The sequence below is a fragment of the Taudactylus pleione genome, unplaced genomic scaffold (genome assembly GCF_031769625.1).
Source record: "Taudactylus pleione unplaced genomic scaffold, aTauple2 ptg000473l, whole genome shotgun sequence".
NCBI lineage: Eukaryota > Metazoa > Chordata > Amphibia > Anura > Myobatrachidae > Taudactylus > Taudactylus pleione.
Window position 1 is genome coordinate 10766830 of NW_028284875.1, and position 24501 is coordinate 10791330.

A 24501-nucleotide genomic window follows, 5' to 3' on the forward strand; every position below is an offset into this window, starting at 1 on the left:
GATATGGAAAAAAGAATAGAATTAAAAGTGATGAGACTTGAGAATAGGAAAAGGCAGTTGACATTTTTTTACAGAGATAAGGAAATTATTGCCAATAGTACCCATAACAACATAAATTTATATTATGAGGAACAAAATTCTGGTAATAATCAAAATCATACATCCCGCAAATATAACAATAAGAACAATAGGGTCATTACACATCTTTAAACCCAGAACTATATTATCCATCAACCTCCAGAAATATACCTGATACTCTACATGAGAGGAATTATGGATTTGGACGGAGAAGGGGAGGGGATAATACTAAAGGGTATAGACGAGTCTCCAGTTGGAAGAGAGTTGAGAATAAGAGGGGGGCTCATTACAATGACAATTATAACAAAATAGAAAATTCTAAACAGGAAAGAAATGATCCATTTACTACTCCCTTACATAATAGGTTCGACCCTATTTGGATCTTCCAATGTCCTCCCTTAGAAAACATTTTTTAGAGATGAGCCCAAAATTAAGACATTGAAATTGAATGTAGTAAAGAGATTAAGCAGGAGAGGAGGTAGGAAGAAATCTTGGAAAAAAACAAAATATTAAAAGAGGAAAAATAAATTTGGTGAGGGCATTACCCATGAGAATACTTTTACTGATTGTACATCAAAGGTGGATGATAATAAAGGGACGGTTAAGATATTTAATTTAAGTTCACATATTTTGAATGCTCAAGAATGATCAGTCTTGAGTAAGGGTTTAAAGTATGCTTCTTCGACTAAGATTAATTAATTCAAACTATTTTTTTAATATTCAAAAATGTATTAGAAAATTGATGGTGAAAAAATTATTTCTAAGTAGGGATAGGGAAGACTGTATGAGATAGATAGAGGGTGGGACCACATCCATGTTTAGATCAAAATCAATGTTCTTCCCATCTTATTTAAAAGGATGTTTTCTATAGACCTTTTCAGCACAAGTTCTAAACGATATTAAGAACTTGGGATCTAAAAAGATTAAGTTTAATCTAAAAATTTAAAGAAAGATTGGCTATTTAGGATTTGAAGGCAGATAAAAACCTTATTATTAAGCCTGCAGACAAAGGGGGTGGGCATAATCTTACTCAATGTATAAGATTATGAGAGAAAAGTATTAATGCTGTTGAATAGCAGTACATATAAGAAACTTAGGAGAGACCCTATGGAGACATTTCAGCTAGAACTTAGAAAACTTATAGATGTGTATACTGAGAGTAGAACTTAGAAAACTACTGAATCTAAGTTTCTATATAATGACACACCTATGGTACCAGTACTTTATATCCTTCCAAAGGTGCATAAAAATCCAATAACCCCCCCCCCCCGTAGACCGATAATTTTGGGTGTTAATTCAATGACAGCCAATCTCTCAGAGTTTATAGATTTTTATTTACAACCTCTTGTTTTATTCAATGAATCCCATCTTAAAGACACCAGGGACTTTTTAAATATCCTTAAAGATATTAAGTGGGAAGAGGATTTTATTATGGTGAGTGCGAATGTCAGCTCACTGTACACCATCATTGGACATGAACAGGTCTTGAAGGAGTTGCAACATTTTTAAATAGATCCATTTTAGATGAGCAATTGCAAAAATTTTTACTGATAGGTATAGATTTTATTCTTCACCACAATTATTTTATCTTTAAAGCTGATTTTTACATATAGCAGGTCGGGACCGCAATGGGCACTAGGTTTGCCCCTAGTTATGCCAATATTTTTATGAGGACATGGGAGGAACAAATTGTGTGGAACAAAAAACCCTATAGGGCAAACCTAGTGTCTTAGTCCCAATACATTGATGATATATTTTTTATTTGGAAAGGCAATAAATCACTTTTAGAAGAATTGTGTAAGGTTTTAAACACAAATGATAAAGGGATTCTTTTAACTTTTAATATTCAAACAGAGGCTATTAACTTTTTAGATGTCACAATGTATATAGAGGAGGGCACTATACAGACTAAGACTTATTAAAAATCAACTGATTCTATGTCTTACATTAATGCTAACAGTTGTCATCATTCCCATTGGCTAACGTCTATTCCAGGGGGTCAGTTCAAGAGATTAAAAAGGAACTGCTCCAATATTGAAGTTTATAAAGAACAAGCACAACAACATGAAAGAATCCTTTGTAAAAAGTTGATATAATGGGAATGTAATCATGAAAGGTTATAAAGCTGCTAATGAGTTAGATAGAAAGGATTTGAAACCAGTACATATTTATAGAAAGGCTTAGAATTTGAAGACAAAATTAGTTGGAAGTGCACATTTGGGTTTGGATAAGAATACTACGCAGGGACTTTTGGTGGGCGGGGCATCTAGAATGGCTGATTTTTAATCAGGCTCTACAACATGGTCTATATAATCCACAGTAATCCAGTTATTAACTTGTCTTTTAGACATAAATCATAACAGCAAGGTGCACTATACTGAAGGTGTTGGGACCTTTGTCTATATTGAGCAGCTTTCTGTTTCTACACAAGACTGATGGCCTCTATACCTATCTAAAGCTTCTTGGTAGGCTTACTGAAGAGACAGTTCGCTTTGACCATGTGGCTAGTTCTGCATTCTGTTTACCCTCTACGGCTAACCTCTATACTGCCCACCCTCTCTCATCAGTTATGCTGCGTTCTGGCTGGGAGTTATAGCTGTGGACACCAACTCCATGTGTTCCTACTCTGTAGTGGACTGTGGGCTTGTCTGTCGGGATCCTTGGTACCCCTGGGGTGAACCTGTTGAGACCCTACTGGTGGATTTGGTCCCCTCTGTGATGGCTCTGGCACCCTGGTATACTGTGCAGAGGACTGTGGGATATCTGGACCATTCCTTGGATGCAAACCTGGCTGGCCCTTGCTGACATCTTCTTATGCCCAGACTCTGACTGCTTTCCTGTGGCTGGAGATGGGGTGCTGCACACGGTACTCATGCCTGATGAACTGCTACTCAGCTGCTTACCAGGTATTATAAGGATCTCTTCTGAAGAACACTCATTAAAAGTCACTTGGCTAAGTTCATGTTTCTCAGCCCCTTTTAGAAAAAAAGCGCGAGTAATAGCCATACTTTTCTGCAAGGATTGGCCAGTATTGGTATTTTCACAAACTATTGACCCAAATGGAAGTCATATTATCTTAGATATCGAATTGTATCAGGTTAATTATATGTTAATACTCATCCTTACATTCAGGATCTAGATCATATCCTCCAAGGTAGAGTTAATCATTAATTTATCATAGGGGGTGATTTCAATATGGTAGAAGATCCTTTACTTGATAAATCACCACCGGTTTTACCACCAATCTTCTCATAATCGTTAATTTACTCTTTTTAGACACAATTTAAGCATATCTGATCCATGGTGATTATTGAATCCCACCGATAGAACTCATACACATCTTTCTATGGTATATGGGTCTTTCCCGAATTGATAAAATATTATTCTCTGATGATTTGATGACTGATGTCCATCGGGTAGACATTCATGATATAATTTTTTTGGATCATTCTCCAGTCTCGCTGGCCCTTACTCAACCATGAATGCAAAATACTGATCATATATGGCATTTTCCTTATGATCTGGCTCAGTATGAAGACTTCATGTCGTATCTAACTCTCCACTGGACTAATTATGTTGACGATAATCTAACTTACTGGGACCATCCTGTTATTTTCTGGGGTGCCTCTAAGGCAGTAATGAGGGGACATATTATTAGCTACGTCTCCTGCAAGAGACCATAAGCAGGGTAGAATGCAACGCTTTGAATGCCACAATGTTGGATGCCTTCCAGCGTTACACTGTGAATCCCTCGGAAGATAATATGCACTCTTATAAGCAAGCACGCCAATTGTTGGAGACTTACTTACTAACACAAGTAAAAAATTCTCTGTAATATACAAAGAACAAATTTTACCATTGTGGAAATAAAGCTGGTAAACTCCTGGCAATATTGTCTAGACCACCCAGGAAACAAAGTACAATTATCACGTTAAAACATCCCCAATGGCAATGTATTAACTGACTCCCAGGAAATAGTTTCCAATTCCAGGAACATTTTGAAGCTTTGTTTTGCTCCTCTCCTATTAATACTACACTTCAGAGTGCCCTTCTTCTTGATGAAGTAATGCCAAAACTCACCTCAGAACAAAGGGAAGCATTGGCCGGTAGCATCACCATCGATTAAATTAATATGGCAATATCATTGCTTCCCCAGGGTAAATCTCCAGGCCCAGATGGACTTTCAGGAGAATATTATCATATATTACAACCACATATTGCCCCGACACTGTTAGAATTATTTAAGGTAATACATGATGATTATACTCCTTATCCGGCATTTAACGAAGCTTACACGGCTCTCTTGCCTAAGCCTGATAATGATCCGAGCTTGATATCTTCGTATAGACCCATTAGTTTGTTATATGTTGATTTCAAGCTCTTGGCCAAAATTATGGCTATAAGGCTTCAAACAATACTTCCCATTATAGTGACTGAACACCAGACAGGATACGTTCAGGGTCATCATGCGGTGAAGGCTATACGGACGGCAGTAGCAGCAGTAGTGTCATCGGGTGGTTCGTCAGGTGGTGAGAATATTCTTTTAAGTTTGGATGTTTATAGAGCATTCAATATGGTTTTATGGCTGCATTTATTCAAAATTCTGGAGGAGAGGGCCTTCGAGACAGGTTTCATCAACTTGGTCCATTATTTTTAGCAGAATCCCTCTTCTTCTTTACTAATTAATGGAATAGTGGGACCCTGTTTTTATTTGGAGAGGGGCACCCATCAGGGTTGCCCCCTATCCCCACTTTTATTTAATTTAGAATTTTTCAAAACTGGGAGACTTTTTAAGGTATTAAAATAGGTCTCCAGGAGATAAAAATCTCAGCGCTTGCTGATGATATTCTCCTCTATATTAGCAATCCTAATCAATCTCTTCCCCTAATATTAAATAAACTTGACCATTTTGGCTTGATATCTGGTCTCCGTATTAATATGGACAAATCAGTAGCTATGATGCTTACGGGCTCTGTCAGATGTCCTAATTGGGCCTCTCAATTTTCCCTTCGATGGGCTAAACAACACATCCATTATTTAGGAATCATTTTGCCGCATAATATAACTAATTTATACAGGTTAAATATTAAAAGAGCTATTACGTTAACAGCAGATATCAAGTGGTGGGAGCGTCTTCCGTTGTCTTTTCTGGGAAAGATGAACCTCTTAAAAATGGTGGCTATCCCTCGGTTACAATACTGATCAACTTAAAATTAATACATTAATCCGTAGATTTATTTGGAAAGGAGGTCGAGCCAGAATAGCTTTACGGAAACTTCACCAGCAACAGGCTAACGGAGGTATAAACTTCCCAGATATTCTAACATATAACCAGGCTGAAGTGAAGCGTAAGGGATGGCCAGTGCGCAGGTAGATTCCCATAATGAATTGGTGTCATACATGATATGTAGCCGAAAATATTATCTATGTCTGGTATTAATGGTACCATTACCTCTACAAGGGTATAGTAACATATATTTTTGTTCGTCGGTGCTCCCCAAGAGTCAGAGAATATCATAGACAAAAAGATAGTATAATTATTATAAAACGTAGCTTTTAATATATCCCGTCATAAAATAATTAGCCATTAAATGTAAGAAACATTTCTATAAAGACAAGAACGTGAGACACACACTTAAGTAAAAAATGTATTAAATAAAGATCATGTCCTAGTATTGACTAGTACCTGTCAATAATCAAAAACAGAGTAGAATCCAAAGATAATATCTGTTGATTCTACTAACACAATTTGTGAAATGAGAGAAAATTGAGTCACAATTAAAGCCCCTTCACGCTGATTAAAGCATATATCATTCTAGTACAATTTATTCATATAATGGACGCTGCACGGCGGCAGACTACATGCAATAGAATTCCCTTGAGTTGCAGGTATATAATGTGCATTGCACAAAGGCAAACATATGGAAGGAAAGAAAAAAAGAAAGACGTCTTCTATATGACACACATTTAATTATAATTAAATGTGCGTCATATAGAAGACAAGTTTTTATTTTTTTATTTTCTTCCATCTTGTCATTTGGCAGTACCCTCAATGTGATTATAATTTAATGATAATACCTTAATGGGGCTTACAATGGAATATTATATGATGTGTGCGGATGTATATACCCGGTACTGTGCGGGGGTGCTTCGTGCTTTGTCCGAAGTGGTGTGCATCGGGGGGGTTTGGGTAGTGGAATGGGTGGGTGTATATGGGATGGGGAGTTGGGGATGGTACCTGAGGGGCCCTGTGGGAGTAGGAGTCTCCAGCCTTCTTTGGTGGATTGATATACAGAGGTGGGTAACAGGCATTCAAGGTATTGTGTGGTGTGGGGGTTGGGGTATATGCAGGTGGGTGTGGAGTGAAGTACAGACCAGACTGGGATGGGTTAAGTGAGAAGCTCTTTATTGGGGTGTACAATCTTAAGCTTGCAGTAGTTGTGAGGACCCGTTAAAGGGTGCAGTCATTTACACAGTGTACCAAACGTGCATATAAGTTCCAGATGTGCATAGAAAGTTTCAACAGGGTCTTATTGTTCCCCACGGTGTGGGTTCAGGCAGTGTTTGGTGTTTCAGTTTGAGGAAGTGTTTTGGGGGGAGCACTGACTAGGTGGGGGATGTAAGCAGGCCTTTTCAGGGTGTCTACTCTCTGTGCAATTCACAGTTACTCCTTGCTGGACCTATGGTCAACAGTCTTAGGGACTGAGTGGTTGCCGGGATGGGCTCCGTGCAGCCCCCCTCTGTATTTGTGTGTACTGTGGCATCCCACAGTAGGTGTGCTTAATTGACCTACTAGTAGCTGTGTGGTCCTCTGGGTCCAGGTGGGTGCCTATTGCTGTTGGGTGAGTACTGGTTGCCTTACTCTGGCCGGGTGCACAGGGAGGTATTGACGTGGTCCATATGTTGCCATGGGGCTGCCATGGGTGGCTGTCTCAGTCAGTGTGGTTGCTTGGTGGTCAGCGTCGTTGGCGTGCGACAACCCAGTGGCTGTGCTTGGGGGTGCTGAGTCATCAATGGTGCCGGGATGTGCACTCACCGGGAGTGTACCCCTGGTTGTTGTGACCATGCTGGTTCTGTGAGCATCTTTTGCAGCAGCGCACGTTGATGCCGCCTGTGTCCTGTGGTGGATGGACTGCGCAGCACTGGTCCGTTGCCGAGGGTGGATGCAGACCGAGTGACTGATTTGTGCGTCTTTGTTCTGGGCAGGTGTTTAAGCTTGGTGGTGCTGCTTGTGCAGTGCAGGTACTAATGAAAGTTAAAAAAAAGGGATTTTTTTATTTTTCGCCTTTGTTCTGTGCAGGTTATAAGTTTGGTTGGTGCTGCTTGTGTAGTGCAGGTATTTGTGGAAGAGACTCCAATGCGTTTCTGCCTAATGGCCTTTCTCCTTGAGGTATGGGGGAATTATCCCTTGGCGAGACCGTGACCAAGCCTGAGGGTTGAAATGCGCATTGGTCCATCGGGACGCCGGTTGTGGGCACACCGGGTCCCTACTTTTGAAACAGCTACTATCCACTACACATTTCAAGCACAGGTACTCTGCTATTTTTCACTATCTCTCCTTAAAGGTAGTGAGGTTAAACCTCACCAAGGGAATCATTCCCCCATACCTCACCATAGGAGAAATAGCCTTTCCCTCCCAGTACCTCCATTCGGGTATCTTTTTCTGAGCATTCACTGCCTACGGCAAATGCTCAGTTAGAGCCACAGTGGACTGGAACAGAGGCGTTTGCATTCTCTTCCAATGTTCCATTCCAATCGCTTTAATCGGTGTGAAGGGGCTTTAATTGTGATTCCATTTTTTGAAAGTTTCTCTCATCTGACAAATTGTGATAGTACAATCAACAGATATTATCTTTGGATACTACTCTGTTTATGATTATTGACAGGTCCTAGTCAATACTAGGATATGATCTTTATTTTTTACTTGTGTGTCTCACGTTCTTGTCTTTATAGAAATGTTTCTTACATTGAATGGCTACGTTTTTTATGACGGGATATATTAAAAGCTAAGTTTTCTAATAATTATACAAAAACCAGAGTGCCCCCAAACAGTAGAGTATTCTTCCTCTCCCTCTTTTTGTTTATAACCAGGCTGCCCTTCTGAGACACTTGCGACATTGGCTGCTTCGAACCTCAATTTACACCAATGTTTCTTTGGAACAGAGTTTTTTTTAAAGGATTGTGATTTAATCTGCTTTCTTCATCTACATGATCAGGAAATATTGGAATTGGCAAAAGCGAATCCACTGTTGTAGACGACCAGAAAATTATGCCATATTTTGCGGCATAAAGTTGGTGTAAATGCGTATCATTCCCTCCATTTACCCTTAATCCGTATCCTGAACTTTCTTGACGGCATGGCTGCTCATCCCTTCACAATGTGGCATTTGGTGGGCTTCTTAAACATTAGATCTTTAGTCTCCACAGAGGAGAAGCGCCTTCTGACATATACAGTAGTTTTAAAACAATTTACAATAATTGGATCCTATCCTCTAGCATTTTTACAGGTACGTTTTTTCCTTACTCATGTGTTGGGGAGCTTTTCTATTGGAGATTGGAACAATACGTAAGATACTTTTCTGACATATCCAGAGCTATAATGTATAGCAATATCAATCCATTATACATATTTGAGAGAAATAATAGCTCATACTACAATCTCGGGAGGCATATCTAAATGGCTAGTTCATTTCCCAACCTTACCTATACCCGTGATGATAAAAGCTTTGGAATTTTCTAGAAAGACTCTCCCAGCCGGCATGTACATTGAACTTTTCTTGAATATATATTACAATACCTATCTGTCTCCAATTAGGCGTTTCCACCTGGAGGAGGCAGACAATTTCCATTCCCTTTTGGGCGTGTCCCATAGTTAAATATTTCTGGCATTTAATTTGCAGTTATGCAGAGGCTAAGCTGGTGAATTATGGGCCTGATTCAGAGCCGGACGCTATTTGCGCTCGCTCGTTCAGAAAAAGGGGCCGGCTATTTAAATTGAGCGCTCACTCTTTGCGGTCTGTTGATGCCTCTATGTCTGAGCGAGCGAACGAAACATGCGCTCACTATTTTGTAAAGACGGCCACTCGCATCCTACGTCATCTCCGCTATTTATTAGATTAATCGAGTACATCGAAAGGCGTCTGAACTGCTCGCAGTGCTTGTGGTAGGATTTTCCTACCGCAATCATGCGAACAGCTCAGGCTAAGAGACAACCAAGTGACGTGGTCGATGACGCTGCTTTGTCAATTATGCAAACCTTTAAAACGCCCGTTTTGACCGTTTGGCACGCCTGCGTTCGGATCACCACTCCCCGTTTTCAAGCACCTTCCCCTGTTACCACCCACAAACGCCTCATCCTGTCACTCAAATTAGCAGGCACTCGCTATTTTGCGAGCGCTCGATTTCCGACCGCAATGACTGGTTGGCGCATGCGCATTACGACCCATACGCATGCGCAGTTGTGCGAACATCGCTCGGAGCGAACGAGCGGCCGCTTACGAGCGGCTCTGAATCAGGCCCTATGTCCCTTTCACCCCTGAGTGGGTAATTTGGGGAATTTTAAACCCGGGTTTGCGGAAGACTTTATAAAGTAAAAAAAATGTAGTAGCTTTAAGTGCGGTAGGCAGAAAAACAATATTGCAGGGCTGGCTGGATAGTTCGCCCCTCAGTTTCCTTTATTTTTGTCTAAATTTCACTTTATATTTAAAATGGATTGGATGGAAACACTTTTACAAAAAGAAAAAAGAGTGGAGCGTTTCTTTATGCTATGGGAGCCGTACATTGATACTATTCCACTCTCAACTAGAAAACAAATACATTTTATCCTAAAAAATACTACATGGTACTTTACCTGATTAGCGATACAGGATCCTCCCATCGCTTTAACTTGAGATGTGGGGTCAGATGGCACTTTTTCCCCAGATCCCCAGGAACATGAGTTCATTTGTACTTCCTTGCATATTACCAAATTTTTCCTTGTATTAATTTGTTGCTTATAAAAATATAAGAGCTGTAAACGCATATTTTCAATATCTATGAAAAGTATTTTTTGGGGTTTTTTTGTTTAGATTCTGTGTCATATTGTATATGGAATTTTTATATTTGTTATAAATCTTTCCCTGTACTGTAATCCATAATGCAATATGTATCAATGCGAACAATGTCTCAATAAAAAAAGAATTAAAAAAAAAAAAGGAATACTACTCATATCAAATCCACTGGGTTTTATAGATGTGGCCCATGTGTGGGTTGCAGGAATATAAAAAAATAAATAATAGTAAAAAAGTGACAGAAGTTGAGATAAATTGAATGAAATATCAAATAAGGGATTTTATCACCTGTAATATGAAAAATATCATTTATGCTATTGGATGTAATTGTGGAAAATTTTATATAGGCCGTACGGCTAGGCAATTAAAAGTACGAGTAGGGGAACATTTGCGTAACATTAGAAAGGGGTTAGATTCCCACTCCCTATCTGCCCATTTTAAAAATACTCACCGTTGTTCCATAGAAGAAATCAAGAATTTTTATGGTATAAAGGTTGTTAGGCAGTCAAGGAGGTATAAGGTTACACAATTCTAGCTAAAGAAGAAATTAAGTGTATTTTTAGTTATAAGACATTAATGTTTCTTGGGCTCAATCAAGATTTTGAGGTAAAATTGTTCCTTTAAGTAAATTTTTAAGATCTATTTGGCATTTTACCTATTTATTGGGAGACATCTGTAGATATATATGGATTAAGGTGGTGGATTACTGATCGTATATATATCGGAGGTATATCCTTTAGTACAGTTTTTATGATTACATCATGTTACAAGAGGTGGGTTTATTTTATTCTTTTACTGTGATGGTTCATTCATTTATTACGTATAGGATGGTTTTTAAAAAGTTTGGTTTTTACATTTCTGTATTTACATGAGGCCGTTTATTTATATTTATGTATCCCGCTATAGTATACATGACAATGGAATACCGGAAGGAGGTTAACCGGAAGTGGGGAAACATGCGGACATCACATATAGGCTGATAAATGGAACCCAGGTTTCCGAGACTTGGATTGGAGGAGCCATTAGGGGAACTCCATTATCTAAGTCGCAAAGAAGGCACTTCCTGGTATTGTAGTGAAGCCGCATAGACTCTCACGGGATTGCCTTCTCATAACATCACTTCCGGTAGTGCAACCTGAAGTGCGGTTGTAACGGGGATTAGAAGGAGCAGTGTAACGGCAGCATGGATGGGATATACGACCATGGACTTGTGTGTATCTGTATTATTATGTTATACATGTTTTTGGGTTGTGTCCAATTAATTAATTATTGGATAATCGGAGAGGGTATATAAAGCCCATTCCTTGAGCAGTCCCATGCACCTTGACAAAGGTCATTCATCTTGATCGAAACACGTTGGTGGAGTGACATTTTTAAAAGGGAATAAGGACTAAAATAAAGAGGGGACGAACAATGCACATGTAATATAATTACAATTGGCTCTAAATCAACTACAGCAATGCAAAGGAATGGTAGGACATAGAGCACCGTATACCTTAACCAAGGGAGAGGTATAAAGGGAGATTGAACCAGATCCTAATGAGACCAACAGCTACCAGGCGCACTGAGCGTAAACCGTGAGCGTCTCATACACGTGGAGGGTAGGCAGAACCCAGATACGCAAAACCCTTCGTAGGGACTGCGTTTGGGTCAAGGGAGGAGCTGCCGGGGGAGCGCCTACCACCCATAGCTGCAATAACCAGCTGGGTATGCTGGCCTCGTGGCAACAGATTGCGTCTGCTGCAGATCCCCGGTGTCAGATGATAGAGCCCCGGCTGGTGTAGTAAGGACGCGGACAATCCCTGGTCTTGACAGCAGCGACTTCTAGTGCATCTCTGACACCAGAAGCAAGGACTGCTGCGCACGATTCCCCATAAGAGAGGAATCACCTTACCTGACATCTCCGAGCATCCTGTCCATTCTGGGTCACAGCATTGCTGCTAGCTAAGCTCAGCAGCGACTCGCCGAAATAACCAGCACAATTACTGATGTTTAGGCCCAGCGGAGGAAGATGGAGTCACAGTATGTGCGTCTTGATACAGACACTTGGTACTGCCAACTTAGAAAATCTTAAAATAAAATAAATAATAAAATAGAAGCTTATGACTGCTCTAAGCAGTCCTCCTGTTACAAAGGTGCATCTTGATCCTGCCGCACCAAACGAACAACTGAAGTCCTATGGCTAGTGGCAGGGTATATATCGGGAAGGACCCGGAGCATTATGGGGACTGAAGCTTTAACTGTTTGGTGCCTGGTCTTCCAACCATAATATCCCCATGGGATCCCTATGGATCCCTATGGACCCCGAAGAAGAAACTGCTGAGTTACAACTGTTATCTTACATGCAGTAAATTGAATGTCAATACATGATAATACTGTATAGAATTCAAATGATACATCCATATATTTCTATGCAATTTATCTTGAGCGATGGTGCACAACTACGTCTTTTTGAATATCAAGACATTATATTGGAGGTAGAGGACAGTGTGTTTTTCAGATAATGTTATGCTGAGATGGTAATATGGTAATCTTATATAAGTATATTGTCAGTGTATTCTATTTCTTGTAATAGATAAGAGATTATGAGGGGTATTCAATATGAAACTTTAACCTCGCCAGCGAGGTTTTCGCCGCACATCGGAGGTTTTGCCAGCGAAAAAGTATCGCGCGCGCTCCCGCTTATCCCCGTATTCAATTTGAAATCGTCGAAAACGGGACCCGGCGATACTTGGATCGGCGAAAAAAACCTGGAATTTTCTGGAAATAATTGTAGGAGCCCCCTAAAGATGTCCAGACCTCTGGGATCACTATGGGTACCCCTGGTTTTGCCTGCAGAAGAAAGTCGGGGTTTTTAAATAGCCGCGCAGGTGTTTTTTTTCCCGACATTGAAGAAGTGATGCAAAAGAGCACTTAGGTTTTTTTTTTCATTTTTTTAAGTGGTCCCATCAAAATTGGGGTACATGAAAATGGGTACTAGCATATGTTTATGTCCCTAAAGGTAATTTTAAAAAATTCTGCAAAAATGCACCTTCCGCTACTTTGCGCAATTAATAAAACACCTGCCCCATACTTGGGGACCCCACCAGAAATAATTTTGTTAGTTTGGAAATATTTTTACCCAATTTTTTTTTTTAACCCCCAAACTTTATTTTTTATTTTTTTGGGGACATTTTTTTTTAACATTTCCTTTTAAGGGGACATTCCCAAAACTACAGGTTATTTTTTATAAGCATACACCCCCAAACCCCTATTCTGCATTTTTTTCACTTGCTATAGTGATTTGAAAAATTATCCCTGTTTTTTTAAAAATGACCCTTGACCCCATTTAAGGGAAAAAACGGGAATTTTCGGGAAATATGCCTGGGACCCCCCTAAAGATGTCCAGACATGGGGGATCACTATGGGTAACCCCGTTTTTGCCTGCAAAAGAAAGTCGGGTTTTTAAATAGCTTTGCCAGGTGTTTTTTCCTTCCGCGGCTATTAGAAACCCCGACTTCCTTCAGGAGTTAAAAATGGGGGTACCCATAGTGATCCCCCACGTGTAGACATCATTAGGGGGGTCCCTAGAATATTTCCCGGAAATTCCCGTTTTTGTTAACCTGTAAAAATAATTTGTAAAAATTTAGTAAAAAAATAACATAAGGTTCCCCCCCCCCCCCCCAATAGCCAAACCAGCCCCAGGCTTGCCAGCCAGTGGTGGTTTCTAAAAATACGGGGAACAAAATGTGTAGGGTTCCACCGTATTTTAGAAACCAACACCAGGCTGCAGGGACTAGTGCTGGTTTTAAATATAGGGGGCAAAAAAGACGTGGGGTAGCCGCTATATTTAAGACCAGCACCAGACCCAACCGACCGGGGTGTAATGCCACAGCCCGGAGACCCAATCACCGGGGCTCCAGGTCCAAAGCATTACACCCCAAGTCGGTCAGCGCAAGCCGGTGATCTCGGGGGAGTTGAGGACCCCCCAAAAAAGGGTCCCCCCTCTCCCGAGCACCACAGGCTTACGCTGAAGCCTGGGGCTCATCCCCATACCCCTGGAGCGGTGGGTATGGGGGTAATAGGGGGGCCAAATAATGTAACACTATTGTACTTTACAGTGGAACTACAAATGCCAGCATGCCTGCCATTTTGCACTTGTGGAACTACAAATGCCAGCAGACATGCGGCACCTGTAATTTCACTGTAAAATAAATAGTTAAAAAAAGACAAAACACACACACCATGCCCAGTATAAGTTTATTACATAAACTTACCTATACCAGAAGTTTCTGTCCCCTTCTCCAGTAGATCCTTACAACTTGGCCCTGCAAGGAAGATTTCATACTCACCTACATCCAGTGCTGGTCTCCGTAGTAATCCATGGGATTTTTTATAAAAAAAACGAGTTACCCGAGCCACGCAACACAGCTATCTGTATGTGTGTTGTCACACATACAGATAGCTCCCGAATGGACGCAGCCGGCACTTCACGGGGCATTGCAGTCCTGTCAGCCAATCAGCGGCAGCGCTGACTGTAGCGCAGCCGCTGATTGGCTCCGGTTACTGACAGTTCCCACGTGGTCGAGTCACACCACATGGGAACTGTTAGTTGCCGGAGCCAATCAGCGGGCGCTCTACAGTCAGAGCTGCCGCTGATTGGCTGACGGGACTGCAATGCCCCGTGAAGTGCCGGCTGCGTCCATTCGGGAGCTATCTGTATGTGTGACAACACACATACAGATAGCTGTGTTGCGTGGCTCGGGTAACTCGTTTTTTTTATAAAAAATCCCATGGATTACTACGGAGACCAGCACTGGATGTAGGTGAGTAAGAAATCTTCCTTGCAGGGCCAAGTTGTAAGGATCTACTGGAGAAGGGAGCAGAAACTTCTGGTATAGGTAAGTATGTGTGAATGGGTAGGTGTATGTAATAAACTTATACTGAGCACGGTGTGTGTGTTTTGTCTTTTTTTAACTATTTATTTTACAGTGAAATTACAGGTGCCGCATGTCTGCTGGCACTTGTAGTTCCACAAGTGCAAAATGGCAGGCATGCTAGCACTTGTAGTTCCACTGTAAAGTACAATAGTGTTACATTATTTGGCCCCCCTATTGCCCCCATACCCACCGCTCCAGGGGTATGGGGATGAGCCCCAGGCTTCAGCGTAAGCCTGTGGTGCTCGGGAGAGGGGGGACCCTTTTTTGGGGGGTCCCCAACTCCCCCGAGATCACCGGCTTGCGCTGACCGACTTGGAGTGTAATGCTTTGGACCTGGAGCCCTGGTGATTGGGTCTCCGGGCTGTGGCATTACACCCCGGTCGGTTGGGTCTGGTGCTGGTCTTAAATATAGGGGGTACCCCACATCGTTTTTGCCCCCTATATTTAAAACCAGCACTAGTCCCTGCAGCCTGGTGTTGGTTTCTAAAATACGGTGGAACCCTACACATTTTGTTCCCCGTATTTTTAGAAACCACCACTGGTTGGCAAGCCTGGGGCTGGTTTGGCTTTTGGGGGGGGGGAACCTTATGTCATTTTTTTTGTAAATTTTTACAAATTTTTTTTACAGGTTAACAAAAATGGGAATTTTCGGAAAATATTCTAGGGACCCCCCTAAAGATGTCTACACATGGGGGATCACTATGGGTACCCCCGTTTTTAACTCCTGAAGGAAGTCGGGGTTTCTAATAGCCGCTGCAAGTGCATAAATGCGACTTTGATGAAAGTGGTGCAGAAGAGCATTTCGATTTTTGTGGGGGGAAAAATAACTATGCCCAGCAAATTTGGGGTACTTGAAAATGGGGGTCAGCATATTTTAAAGTTGCTAAAAAGACTTGAAAAAATTGTGAAAAACCCACCTGCCGCAAGGAGCTGCAATGAAAAAAACACCTGGAGCATGCTTGGGGACCCCCCCAGAGTCAAGTTTGCTATTTTTTAACTTTGTTCCCCAACATTTTTTTTTTGGCACCCAAAATTCAAAGTGCTTTTTTTGGGGTGTCCCGGTTTTTTTTTTTGACACAGATGGTTTCAAGGGGTCAATCTGAAGGGTGCAGGCTATTTTTTTTAAGCCTGCACCCCTAAACCCCAATTCTGCACTTTTTTTTGCCACCTATTCAGTGGTGAAAAGTTATCCCCGTTTTTTTTCAAAGACTTTTCGAACCTGCGAAAAGTCTTTGAATTAGAATACAGTGTAAAACGAAAACCTGCGATAATGACGTCATAGGTGCGATATTAACGCAAAAACTGGGTTTTCGCTCCCATATTGAATACCCCTATATATATTTATTTTCAGACAGTACTTACCTTGTAGGAACTATGGCCCTCATTCAGAGCCGTACGCTCTGAGCAGAGCGCACGCTCTGAATGAGGGCCGGGCTCCATTTTCATGGAGCGTCCTCCTGGACGCTCGTATAGCTGTGGGTCACCACCCACAGGCTATACGAGCGTGCATTGTGATGGTCGCGATGGTCGAGACCATCGCGACCATCGAATTTGCGAGCCGGAGCCTGCGGTTGAGGTTTTCAACCGCAAGCTCCGGAGTGATTTTGGCTCTATCAGAGCCAAAATCACTCCCACTGACATCACAACATTGACAGCACGCCCCCTTTGATCGGACACAACGAGCGAAGGACTTTCCTTCGCTCGTCGCGTCTGGCGCATGCGCACGACGGAGCTCCCTCCGTCGTGCGCATGCTCAGTCCATAACATCGACCCACTTGCGAGCGGACAGCCGCTCGCGAGTGGGTCTGAATCAGGCCCTATTTTTGCACCTGCCCAAGTAATCTCTAAAAAGTTTGTGCTATGATAGTGGCAGCTCCCACTTCCTTAGCCAAGAAGGCTGATTCACAGGGCCAGATTAAGGCTTGTGGGGGCCCCAAGGCAACTTGAAGGGGCCCCCTTCAAGCCACACAGAGCCGAGTCTACCACCGCCCCCCCCCCAAAAAAAGAAAAAAACCCACACAAAGCCACATGCCCCCCCGCCAAGACTACATGAAGAGAGGGGCAAACACACACACTAACACAAGTACACAATATTCCATATATACATACACACACAAAAGCAGTACACTACACATACATACTTACACTTGAGGCAGCAGCAACTGTTGCTGGCCTGGTACAGGACTACAGGTTGCAAAATGACCCGGGCACTTCAATTAATTAGGCTCCGCCCCCAGCTATTTAATGACGCGATTCGTGGAGATATAGGGACGGTGCTTGTCATATTGGCTCCGCCCCCAATGCGGCCACTGGGAGGGGAGGCATCAGAGGGGGATATATGAGCTACTATAAAAAGCTGACCACCTCTCCTCCTTAGACAGCTGATGCAGCAGCACACTGACTGTGCTGCTGCATGCAGTCTGTTGAATAGCCCTGGCTCCAGAGCCTTCACCCGGGAACAGGTGCCGGACATCTGTTCTTGGCAGGGTCACGTCGACCCTGTGTGGGGACCCCTCTGTGGATGGGGGTCCAGGGATGACTGCCCCTGTCGCCGGCCCTGCTGATTCAGTATATAGACAATGCCATACTTGCCTACCCTCCCGAATTGGTCAGGAGCCTCCCGAAAATCGGGTGCCGCTCCCGACCTCCCGGGAAGGCAGGCAATCCTCCCAGGTGCCGCCCTCCCCTCCTATCCCCCTCGCAAAAACCCCTGCAACCCCCGCAGTGAAGGGGGCCGGTGACGTGAATCGCCTCATTTTGGCCCCGCCCCCTGCTTCACAATGTCGATATTACCGGCATTGTGTCGCGGGCTGAACTGACGTGATCGTGTGGCTCCGCCCCCACCCCACCCCTAAGTGCGTGTCACCAGCCCGGCCACTCCCCCTTGTCATGGGCACGCCCCCCCGTCCTGCCGATCTGGCTGCTTCCTCCCGGAAGGAGCACCCAGAAAGTAGGCAGGTATGGACAATGCTTAAGAAAGAGCAGTAATTGTGGGCCTGATTCACTACAGATCACAACTGCCCTAGCGCACGCACATATTGCGATCACAAGCAGCAGTGATACGGGAAAATGATACAAACCCACCATATGCAGTAGTTGCAAATCCATGAGCAGTTGCAAACTCAATAGAATAGCGATCGCAATCGTGGTCCATCGTTATAGATCACAGGTCCTGTTTTGCTAAGTATAAGGGTCATTTTAATGCATTTGATGCTGTTAGTATTGATTGCTTGTTGTGCACACACAAATAGGGCTATTTGTACCTTTGAGGTGGCTAATTTACCAATTCATAGGCTAATGACCTACATGGAAAGATCATAAAGGTTCTTTTTTTCCCATTAATCTGTTGTGTTTGCAACAACAAATATGTGTAATATATATATGTGTACAATATATGTATGTATGTATGTATGTATGTATGTGTATATATACCAAACGGCTCCAATTAGCAAAAAAGGAACCAGGACCAGCACTCCATAAATTACTTGACATTTATTGCATCACCATATATAGCAAGGTACACATACCAGCTGGACACAAAAAATAGAAAATAGAATGGGTAGTACTTAGCATCAAGGTCCCTTGATGAAGCTTGACGAAACGGCCGTCGGGGCTTATTCGGGTTTAGAGCACAGCTCCCCGATCACTGCGATGCAGTTGAAGTGCTAAGTACTACCCGTTCTATTTTCTGTTTTTTATGTCCAGCTGGTATGTGTACCTTGCTATATATGGTGATGCAATAAATGTCAAGTAATTTATGGAGTGCTGGTCCTGGTTCCTTTTTTGCTAATTGGAGCCGTTTGGTATATGGATCTCGCAGACCTGGTACCCACTGAGAATACATAAGCTGTGTGCGTTCCATGTTCTTTATATATGTGTATATATAAATATATATATTATATATATATGTAGCAAAACCAGAGTACCCGGAACTCGATCAATAGAAACAATGCTCCGGTGCCCTTCCAAACGGGAAAATGTGTAGAGTAAAAGACCGGACGGCACTCAGTGAGACTCCATAAACAGACCACAGGGAAGCAACTGTGCTTATAAGTCAACGTTTCAGTGTAAACACTGAAGATGATAGGAAATCACCAGACCAACCATCGGTATCAGGTTGGTCTGGTGATTTCCTATCATCTTCATTTGTTCCTGTTTATACAGGTTGTCATGGTGATTGTTGCACTTGGTGTTTGGACCCGCCCCCCAGGGATGACGGTGACGCCGGCGCTGAGGCGCGATATGTGACGTCATCAGACTCCCATCGGGACGGATCAGCATGGTGTTGGTACACGGGGTGAGGAGTATTTAAGGTATGTTTTTCTCTTTGTTCTGTTTGTCTTGATAAAAGTGTTAATACACTGAAACGTTGACTTATAAGCACAGTTGCTTCCCTGTGGTCTGTTTATGGAGTCTCACTGAGTGCCGTCCGGTCTTTTACTCTCTCTCTATATATATATATATATATATATATATATATATATATATATATATATATATATATATATATATATATATATATATATATATATATATATATATATATATACACATATACACACATATATATATATATATATATATTATAATTGTTCAGTTATTTATTGCAGCAGTGATCGGGCACATGGGGACGGGGAGGCGGAGCTGGGGCCGGAAAGGAGTGGGCGGGAGCGCCGGGGGAACATGGCAGCAGCCGCGGCTACCAGAACCGCTGCTGCTGCTCCTACAGTGATTTTACTGATCACTGTTCTGGAGCCGCAGCAGGAGCGTCTCCCGTTGACGGCCCGGATACATAGCAGCGGCGGAGGCTACCAGAGCTGCCGCCGCTGCTCCTTCACACAGTGGGCCTGATTCAGAGCCGAACGCTCTGACCAGAGCGCTCGCTCTGAATCAGGGCGCCCTCCTCCCTCAACTTGGAGCGGCCTCATGGACGCTCGCATAGCTGTGGGTTACCATCCACAGCTATAGCGAGCGTCCATGATGATCGTCGCGATGGTCAAGACCATCGCGACCATCGGGCTTGCGACGAGACCCTGCGGTAGGGTCTCGGTGACCGCAAGCCCTGGAGTGATTTTGGCTCTATCAGAGCCAAAATCACTCCCACTGACATCACTACTGATGTCAGCGGGGCCGGACTCAGACGGTAGGTGTTCCCATGGGAACGCTTCCATCTGGCAGCCACGCCCCAGGCACGCCCACCAAAGGGGGCGTGCTGTCACTCACCATCGACAGCATGCCCCCTTTGGTGCGAGACCCATAATGACGGCTTGGCCATCGTTATTGGGGTTTCGCGATTGCACACGACGGAGCTCCCTCCACCCTGCGCATGTGCAATTCAGCACCATCGACCCGCTTGCGAGCATCCTGCGCTCGCGAGCAGGTCTGAATCAGCCCCAGTGATCACTATGTGATCACTGTAGTTCCGGAGCCGCAGCGGGAGCATCTCCCGCTGGCGGCCCGTATACATAGCAGTGGCAGCGGCTACCAGAGCCGCCGCCGCTGCTCCTTCACACACAGTGATCACTATGTGATCACTGTAGTTCCGGAGCCGCAGCCGAAAGGTGTCCCACTGGCGGCCCGGATACATAGCAGCAGCGGCTACCAGAGCCGCTGCTACTGCTGTTTGCTGAAGGAGGTGGAGATGTCTGCCCGATCACTGCTGGCCACAGTGATCGGGTCACAGCAGCGGCACTGCTGTTTCTATGGGAGGGGGCTACCGACGGTGCCCGATCACTGTGGCCAGCAGTGATCGGGTAATGCTGGAGAGGCAGCCATGCTTGCAGAGGGACCAGAAGGTCCCTCTGATGTAGGCGGCTGCAGGAAGATTAGCTTCCCACAGCCACTAGTGGGCATTTTTGACTGGTCGTATCAGATACGACCATGTCAGGGAAAGCCCAGCCTGGTGCGGTCGTATCTGATACGACCGTGCCAGGCAAGTGGTTAATACGGGGTAAGTACTTTACACCACTGTCGGTTTGTAATCCCTTTTACACTTGTCGATAATATGCTGTCCTAACTTTTAGTATATAAAACTTTTGTTGTCGGAATATCCTTTGACGGTAACTGTTCCTTTATGCTACTGTCTGTATCCACTGGAGGATAAAAAAAAAGTTTATACATGTGTTGCAAAGGTTTCTAAGAGAATAGCATTTAGTTATAATCAACCTCCTGAGTTTTGAATTATTTCCTGAGTCGGTAGTTTGCCATATACCTTTAAATGTATTCTTATGCATATATATATATATATATATATATATATATATATATATATATATATATATATATATATATATATATATGTATAATCTACTCAACAGAGAGAAAAAAATTTAGCAATAAAAAAGGGGAAAAATGGAGACAAAGGTGGGAGCAGGAATGCAATAGATTAAAATATGCTAAAAAATATTCTTAAAAAATTCCATAAGACTTAGCTGAGTATAAAAGTCCGGTAAAGTGCTGGTGCAAACGCTTAGTATGGCAGTCTGTTTAGTCCATATATTGGAGGGTGGAGGAGGTCCCAACGCGTTTCATCTATTTCAGACTTCTTCAAGGGGAGCAGGAGATGTGAGACAAGACTAGTATTGACGGGTTTGATGAAGTTCTTAGTTATCACTGTTTCGCCATCATTAGATAAAACCAAGTCTAAAAATTGTATGTAATGGCGGTTCACATTGGAAGTAAATTTCAGATTTAAATTGTTAAGATTGATAAAATCTGCAAATTAAATAAAACTCCTCTATGGTCCCATCCCAGATCAATAAAATATCATCTATATATCGTTTGTAAAAATAGATATTACTCTAAGGAGATACGTGGCTAACCAGGAAATGTCCGACTAGCATCTGCGGTTCATGTGCGTCTCATCATACACGTGACTTCCAGCGTGACAAGGCCGAGGATGACGTCACATCCGGAAATGCATTCCACGAGCGGGATCTGTCTCCGGCCTAACCATAGATACTGCTGTCAAGAATCTAAAAAGGTCTGCAGTATGAGTACTCAGCCATCTTTGCTGAGACAATAGATTGAACTACATGTAAACGGAACCTCCGGATAAACACTTCCGGTTGTGGGTCACATGGAGCCAAATCATCCAATTAATCTAATATGCCCTATACCCATATAAATATGGGTTATGTTGGAGTCTTGTCTCATATCTCCTGCTCCCTTGCGGTTTGGTTTTCTATAGTAACTGAACCTCTAGGAAGAGGTCAACATCCATACTGATTAGCTATTTATAGATACTCCGCACACTTCATTTAAAACCTATTTTTTTTTTTTGGCTCACTTTGTGGTAACACTGGATCACCTCATTGGAAAATATTAACTTATTACTACCAAGAAAACATCTGGTACGCATATAATAATTATTTGTTATATGCTCACCATACATTCACTAAATATATTACACTATAAGGCGCCTCTCCTTCACTCCTACTTTTATATATATATATATAGTTTCCAAATGGTCCGGCACTCATGTATTTCCAGTAGTAATATTGCCTCCGTGCCTCCTTATAATTGGTATTCAGAAGAAAAGTATAGGCGGCACTGAAGGTCTTAGAATGCAAAGGTGGTTTATTCCAACGTTTCAGGGCATATACAGCCCTTTTGGCAAGGATACATTAAAAACAAACATAAGAAAGGTCTTACCTTAAGTAGGTACACCCGGTGACTGTGCACTGTCAGGAGTGGTTGCGCGCGTCTGCACGTTGCAGGGAGCGTCTTCCACTGATGACATCATAATTAGTCAGCTCTCCTGGTTGTCAAGGCAACCAGACGCTGTGCAGGTGAATCTTGCTGAAAAGGAACAGTAAATAGAAGAAAAGAACCGTCACCCAAAAAAAGGATACTACAAGCAAGTAGCGGGAACAGAGCAGCTAGAAAAGATGGCATGCATGATCTCATATTAATAAAAGTATTAATAACACATGAAGTGAAACTATGGTCACAAGTTCCAGCGAAAACATTGAAACACTAATAATAACAGATGCAAATGTTCAGAAGAGTGGATCATGTCACAGAGAGTTCCAGCAGATTTTGTCATTCAGTCCATAGGGTGTGATACTTTTAAGTTTCACTATCCATTTGGTTTCTTTTCTTAACAGATGACTAGCCCTATTTCCTCCTCTGAGGTTGGGGGGAACATGATCTATTATTTTATGCTGAAATGCAGCCAGGCTATGTCCTCTCTCTCCTCATCCTTTGGGTCCTCTCATTTTGACCAAACACCCCCCCCCCCCCCCCGGCAGGTGGGAGTCCTGTTGGTTCTTTTGTGGCCACGATGGACGCCTCTAAAGGGGCTGATCGACTTGGTCCGTCAGAGTCTGGTGCCGCAAAATCGCTATTGCTATTTGATGTTGCTTGGTCACCTGAGGTGTTGTCTCTTCTTTTCCTCCAGTTTTGTTTTGACCTAAAAAATGGTTGTCTCCTCTGTTTCCCTCCCATGTCTGAAAGGAGTAAAAGGACCTTACCTTGCTTCGGGTGCCCTCCTGCGGGAGTATACGTCCCCAATGTATAGAAACCAGTAATGACGGCACTCCAAAGACTCCTCAAAATAGGTGAAGCAACATTGTGTTTATTCTCATCAACGTTTCGGGGTACGGCGACCCCTTCTTCAGGATACACAACCAATAGTGAGAATACAAAACAAGTGCATTAAATACCTTACCCATCCAATGCCCTCAAGCAGCCTCCGACAGCTACACCGCCCAGCGACCGGACTATCCACTTCCGGTTGCGGCATCCGCCGATGCCCCGAAGTGACATCATCCGGCCCCAGTCAGTTGCTATAGGAGCGCTGAAAACAAAACAGTGCATGATCAAAAAGCTGTTTAAACAACGGATACAAGCATTTTGGATCTGTGAAAACTATAGCACAACCCTCAAATATACAATATTTTTACTATAGATGAATATAAAAACGTTAAAACAACATGTATATAAACTCCGTGCGAGTCAGTGCATTAATAGTAAAAATAGTAAAATAGCACCATCTTGTGGTCAAAATGTAGAAAGACATTTACATAAAAAACTTAAAAATATATTAATAATCACAGTGTGTAGCGTAGGTGTATATAAATAGTGCATGAGTGGTAAAAAATAGAAATATATAGAATGTATAGGAAAATGGCAGACCAGATCTTTGGAATAAATAAAGACTCATAATATGTATACAATTGATAATTTTGCTCAACGGTTGAAACTATACCTAGTTCATAGTAGGCCAATAATATAAAACCAATTCACAGGATATTGACTCTCGACTGAAATGGAAAATATTATCAAAAAATCAGTTAGACAAGAACAATTAGACAGTACCAAGAGATATAGGTGTTAACTGAACACCTGTATACTAATATGCAGATTATACAAAACATGCATTGCTGAAAGCACACATTACAAAAAACAACTAAGTCCCAATAATTCATTTAAGCCTTTTGGATATCCAAATG

The 24501-nt window shown here is 42.6% G+C and overlaps 1 long non-coding RNA gene across 1 annotated transcript in view; it reads right to left on the reverse strand.

The window, feature by feature from the left end:
* The window catches only part of LOC148503973 (uncharacterized), a 35470-nt gene extending 11672 nt beyond the window's left edge, over positions 1-23798 (reverse strand). Inside the window, exons 1-2 of the long non-coding RNA XR_015869933.1 lie at positions 23718-23798; positions 22700-22846 (exon numbers count right to left, since the gene is read on the reverse strand). This is a non-coding gene — a long non-coding RNA (uncharacterized LOC148503973). The remainder of the gene's footprint in view (positions 1-22699; positions 22847-23717) is intronic.
* Positions 23799-24501: the final 703 nt, after the last annotated feature.